Source organism: Bactrocera latifrons, unplaced genomic scaffold, assembly GCF_001853355.1.
Source record: "Bactrocera latifrons isolate USDA-ARS-PBARC rearing strain unplaced genomic scaffold, ASM185335v1 scaffold_778, whole genome shotgun sequence".
Lineage (NCBI taxonomy): Eukaryota > Metazoa > Arthropoda > Insecta > Diptera > Tephritidae > Bactrocera > Bactrocera latifrons.
The window spans coordinates 28,171-34,279 of NW_017537465.1; positions in this window are offsets into that span (position 1 = coordinate 28,171).

The following is a 6,109-nucleotide window of genomic DNA, read 5'->3' on the forward strand; positions in this document are numbered from 1 at the left end:
AAAATAAAATGCTGCACAACAACAACAACAATATTATGGCAGAAGATATTTAAATTTAGCATAGCATGGAAATAATTTCGATACTCAATTGCAGGCAGCAAAAATTATTTCGAAAAGCAATGTCATAAATAAAATATGCTTTTGAGTAATGGAAAACAAATGACAGCAATGGCTTCCACCCATTTCATGGCGGCGCGTTGGCGTGCTCTAGCCATAAATAATGAATGCTTTGCTGTTGTTGTTGGTTTCGAATATTCTATTTTTTTTTGTTTTTTGTTTTTTGCTTTTGAGTTTTTATTCTTGATGTTGCTTTTGTTTTTCTGTTCTAGCAATATCATCACGTCTGTTGAGCGTCAGCGCTGTTGACGTCAATTTGCAAGTTAGCAGCTTTCAAGGCAGCTAAATACTCGTTGCTTCTTGATAATTTCACAGGTATTAATATAATATATTTCTGACTTACATATACACACATATGAATATATAATGATATGCAAATATATGTGTTATATRTATGTGCGCAAATAATTGTGTTGGTGTTGCTGCCTTTTGTCTTGACATTGCGGCTACCTAATAAGGCGCTGAGCTGAGTGGAGTTGAGTGCGCGCACGACGAGGCGTTGAGAACAAATCAATTCGCGGTGTAAACGAAACGTCACCGTCCACTGTCCGCCTGCCTCAACGAAATGTACTTGCCATACTAAAACGACGCACAGAATTTCAATTTTATTATTTCTCATTGAATTTTTGTTTTTTTTTGTTCAATCTACACATCAATAAATTCGAGCGCTTAAATGTGGGTGTTTTATTATAAAAAAGACGGTATGAAAGGGCGACGCTGAAATGTGAGAGCCAACAGTAATGCTCGTATGATATTGAAATATACTCATATGCGCGATATGTGTCAGCGAAACAAAAGACTGAAGCGACGAACTTGCCTGTGTCAGCGGCACCGATCAGATCGTTGACTGTTTGCCTTTTCGGCTGTCAGTGCGTACGGGAAGAAGACTTTRCTTAATGATTTCAGATAACTAAATATAATATGCAAATGTGCCAATGACTTTTTAATGATACGCACAAATTATGAAATATTTTAATAAATTGAAATGGAAAGAAATGGCTTAACTTGTGTGTTCAGCAGAATGGTTGTGGTTTAATGGTTGCTTCTGCGATTTGAGTTTTGAGCATCATTTTGAGTTTTTGTTATATCACTACTTATACTGTTTCAGGCTAATTATACACCTATGTATTTCGGTAGAAAAGATATTGTAAAATTTTTTAAAAAATAATAAAAAAATAAATCGATAAAGAATTGTGTGAAAAAGATTTTAGAAAATCCGAAAGCTAAGTTAATTTTTTACACAAAATTTTAACAAAAAAATAATAATAATGACATCAAGAAGCATACAAAGCTTTATACCTTAAGAAGCTAAGGTAAGAATTCTTTTATGAAGAGATGCCAGCCGGTCGAAAATTGTATAAAAAAAAAAAATAATAATTAAAAATAATGAAACCAAGAAACATTAAAAAACTGTTTAGACTTAAGAAGCTTAAGAGGAGAAATACTTTTTGTAAAAGGTTGCCACTTATTTGAAAATATTATGAACGTATATTTATAATGAAATCAAAAAATATTTAAGGCTTTGTAGGTTTAACAAGTTTAAAATAAGGAATTTCGTATATAATGTTGCCACTTGGTTGAAAATATTTTACCCAAAAAAAAAAAGAACTGTATAGTTTTACGATTTTTAAGAAGTAAACGACTTGTTAAAATGTGTTGCCACCTAATGAAAATATTATGTATGTATATTTATACTGAAATCAAGATGTATTCAAGGCTTTTTAGGTTTAAGAAGCTTAGTACGAGGAATTCTGTATATGGAGCTACCACCTGTTTGCAAATGTCAAGCAAGATTTCTTAAAAAGGAAATATTTTATAAAAGTGTTGCCACCTATTTTAAAGCGTTAACATTTTTTATAATGAAATCAASAGGCCTTCAAAGCCATGTTTGTTTTAAGAAGTTTAATGTGAGGAATTTGGTGTATAGAGTTGCCACCTGATTACAAATTTTAAGAAAAAAATGAAATGAAGAGGCATTGCGAATTGTTTATGCTTAAAATTTTTAAAAAGTGTTGCCACCTAGTTGAAATAATTATAGTCTTATTACTTATGAAATCAAATAGCATTAAAAGCTTTGTTAGTTTAAAAAGTTTAATATGAGGTCCTTTTTATAAAGAGTTGCCACTTGTTTTAACATTTTAAGCAAAGAAACTAATTTATGAAATCAACCAGMATTACACACTGTATAGTTTTAAGAAGCTTAAGTTAAGGAAAAACGGTTGCCACCTGTTTGGAATTGTTATATTTAGGTTTAATGAAATAAAACAGCATTTAAAACTAATACTTTATACTCGTTTGTTTAAGCAGTTTAATGTGAGAAWTTTTTTATTTAGAGTTACCACCTGTTTGAAATGTTAAACAAAAAAATAAATTTATGAAATCGCTAAGTAATACAAGTTGTACAGGTTTACAATGTTATATTGTACATTTGACAATTTATCTCACTATACATTTTATTAAATATGAAGTTTTCGAACAGGTGATAACCCTTTTTTTGAAAAAATTCCCTATATTAAACTATTGAAACCTGTTTAATTGTTATCTTGGAATYTGTCTAAAAATATATGGAGGTTTAAACATGCTTGCTCTGGAAATTATGCAGGAAGGTGGCCACTTGCTTAAACCTTTTTAAACAAAAATATGGTTAAATTAATGAGATTTTGCAATATGAGTAATGAGTAGTAAACTAACCTCTAAGTATGTTCTCTTCAGCTCAGCTAAAGAGCTCAAAGAAATATGACACTCTCGTTTCGGTTTGATAACAATACCAAACCGGGGACTATTTAAAAGCTGACGTTCAAATAAAAAAGGTCCAAAAATATATCGAATAGGTGGCAAGATAGCTTAAGAAAGCACTTTAATCTGAAAACGTTCAAATTAAAACTTTAAACTGATTTTAACTAAGTAATATTAATAGTCTTCGCAAATTATACACAAAAAATATAGCATTTCACAAAACTGTCTCCCAGAGCACATTTTAGCTCTAGGGGACTTAAAACCATTTTTCAAATAACATCATTTGGCATATCACAAAAATATAAACACAACAAAGACCTGTCAAATATCCGATTTCCCATCAATAAGCCTTAAAAGCGGAGCAATTAGCTTCTGAATAAAAAGAAATTACTGCAGAAATTGACATGGCGTGAAGGAAAGATAAGATTTGATACTAAACTTCTCAGACAGTTTTGTGATAGTTTGACTCARTATTGCTTGAGACGGACATGAAAATGTGAAAACTAATTTAAATAAGACAGCATACAAAAAGTGCTTCGATGTAGGGCTGTCATACGAGCTCCGAACTTTCACGGCTGAATGGCAATARAATCGAAAAACTTCTGAAACAACTGGTAAAGGTGATGASWAGTGGTTCACTTAYRGYAACGTCAAGTGAAGCCGGTTGTGAYCGAATCGYGGTRAGCCGACGAACGGAAAACAAGCCAGGATTGACAACGCCAGGCCACACATATAAWTAGAGACTCGTCAAAAGCTCCATTACCTTAGTTAGAAGGTTACTATGCATCCTTCTTATAGGTCGTTGAGAGCACCAAGTGATTACGATTTATTCCTGCCTATGGTGAATGATTTTGCTTATGATATAATGATCCGCCTCAAGAGAGGCTTGTGAATATCGACTGTGTCAGTTTTTTTGCCAATAAGCACAAGGGGTTCTATGAGAAAGAGAGAGGGTGATCGAATTGCGTTAAGTTGGAGCGACCTAACCAGTATTGACAACCATTCATGTTTTGGTACTTGTTTGGTGCAACTGGTAGGGAATTATTTACATGAGCTCCTTYAATATGGTCAAACTTTCACTTCAAACTTGGATCGTCTGAAGGAAGCAATGGCTTTGACGCSGCCAGCTTTAGTCAATGGGCGAGGAACTGTATTTCTTTTGAATAACCTATCATAGAGTTAAAAGCTGGAAAGCATAACATTTTAATGGCTGATATAATCACTCTCACTTAGCACCTATAAAAATATTTTTCCAAAAAGGTAAAGTTGTTGTGGGGTTTTCCCGTGGACGTTAGACGATTTTCACGCTTACCCACAAGCCTCACAACTTATGACATAACACAATAGAKAAGCCGGAGCTTGCTTTCAAAAGTCTCACATAACAGCAAAGTACTAAAATAGCTAACCGATGCATGATATAATTCTTATGAAACGTGCAACCAATATTTAGTATTACAAGGAACAGGCAGTTGGGCAAGCAGCTTGCAACACGCAACTCTGTGYACACGACGCACGTAAAATGTGCGCCTGAAATGCGCTTTATGTCCAAAGGCAGTGGACTATGGCGAATTACGCTGAATTGCAACATGCAAAAGCAGGTGTGTGTATGTGTGTGTGTTTTGCAGTTTGCGCCTGYGCAAGAGAAATATTTGCGCCATAAACGCTTACGGCAGCAAATCAATTCACGCAGGCGCTTTCCTTATCGGCAAAATGAGAGTGAGTGCCGCAATTTGGAAATTATGTAACCACTCACACMTGCATTTACTTGCATAAATGCAGTATGCGTAACGATAATCAGTGGATCTATATTGAYTATTTGGTGTGGAATGAGGTAAAATAATTTTTGCTGACGAAAAATGGCGTACTTACAGCTTTTACTGTTAGTTAGACATTTACGAACAATTTTGAATTCGCTACGAGTTTATAACACGATGATGGAAACTTCTGAGAGTAACAGTGCCTTGTGGCAGGCATGCCATTCTTTTCGAGGCCAAACACTTGAACCACAACCTGAAAAATTAGACAAAAAAAAAAAAACATACAGCGAAATAGTTTAGTATTATAGCATTGTTGACACTTTACTTGAGTTTACATCATTCAGTTGTCAAAAGTGACAGGGCCATTGTGAACATGCGCACCTTTCAAAACGTTCGCCTCTCACAGCGGTATAAACCCATAATTCTAAACTCAAATCGGTTGGTTTTACATCACATAATAATAACAACAATAGCAACAAACGTTTACGTGTCGCACGCGCGTGAGGGTGTAAATTATGCAGCAAAGTCGTGAAACATAACAATACAATATTACTTATTAAAGTGTTGAACACAACTGTCCTTGTCGGAAAAATTTACTAGATTTGAAAAAGGGGCAGACGATTTACTGAAAAATTTGGTAGCTGCACTTATTCCAAGAATAAGAAATATAAATCGCATTGAACCAAAAATTTTCAAAAATGTTACTTTAGGTGAAACAAAAAATATTTCATACCGATTTTACGTATACATTATAATATTTTCGATATTGAAAGGTCGATAGAGGACAGGAAACTAAAATATTTCAAATGTTTTCACTTAAATAAAAATAAAAAAAAAATTATACCGATTTTCGGTATCAGTAGTTAAATATTTTCGGTATTAAAATTTTCCAAAGCTTTTCAGTTAAATGTAGAAAAACAATATTTTGTACCGATTTTCGGTAAAAAGTTTAATAGTTTTGCTAACAAAATGCGACAAACAGAGGAYAGAAAAACGATTTTTTCAAACATTTTGATATACATATGTGAAACAAATATAGGGTATAAAGTTTAATATATTCGGTACTGAAATGTCGACAGAGAACATTAAGCTACAATTTTCCAAAGCTTTTCAGTTAAATGTAGAAAGAAAATTTTTTGTACCGATTTTCGGACAGAGAACATTAAGCTACAATTTTCCAAAGCTTTCCAGTTAAATGTTAAAAAAAAAATATTTTGTACCGATTTTCGGTATCGTGTTTCATATTTTTGCTATCAAAATGCCGACAGACAAAGAACATAAAAGTTATATTTTCAAGCATTTTAACGTAAATGAAAGAAATATATTTTCTACCGATACAAGGCATCAATTTTAATATTTTCGGTGTAGAAATATCAAAAAGAAACAGAAAAACGTGTTTTTTCCAAATGTATAATATAAATGAAACAGAAAATATTTTGTACGGTAAAMATTTAATTATTTCAGTATGGAACTGAGGGAAGAAAAAAATTATATGTTTT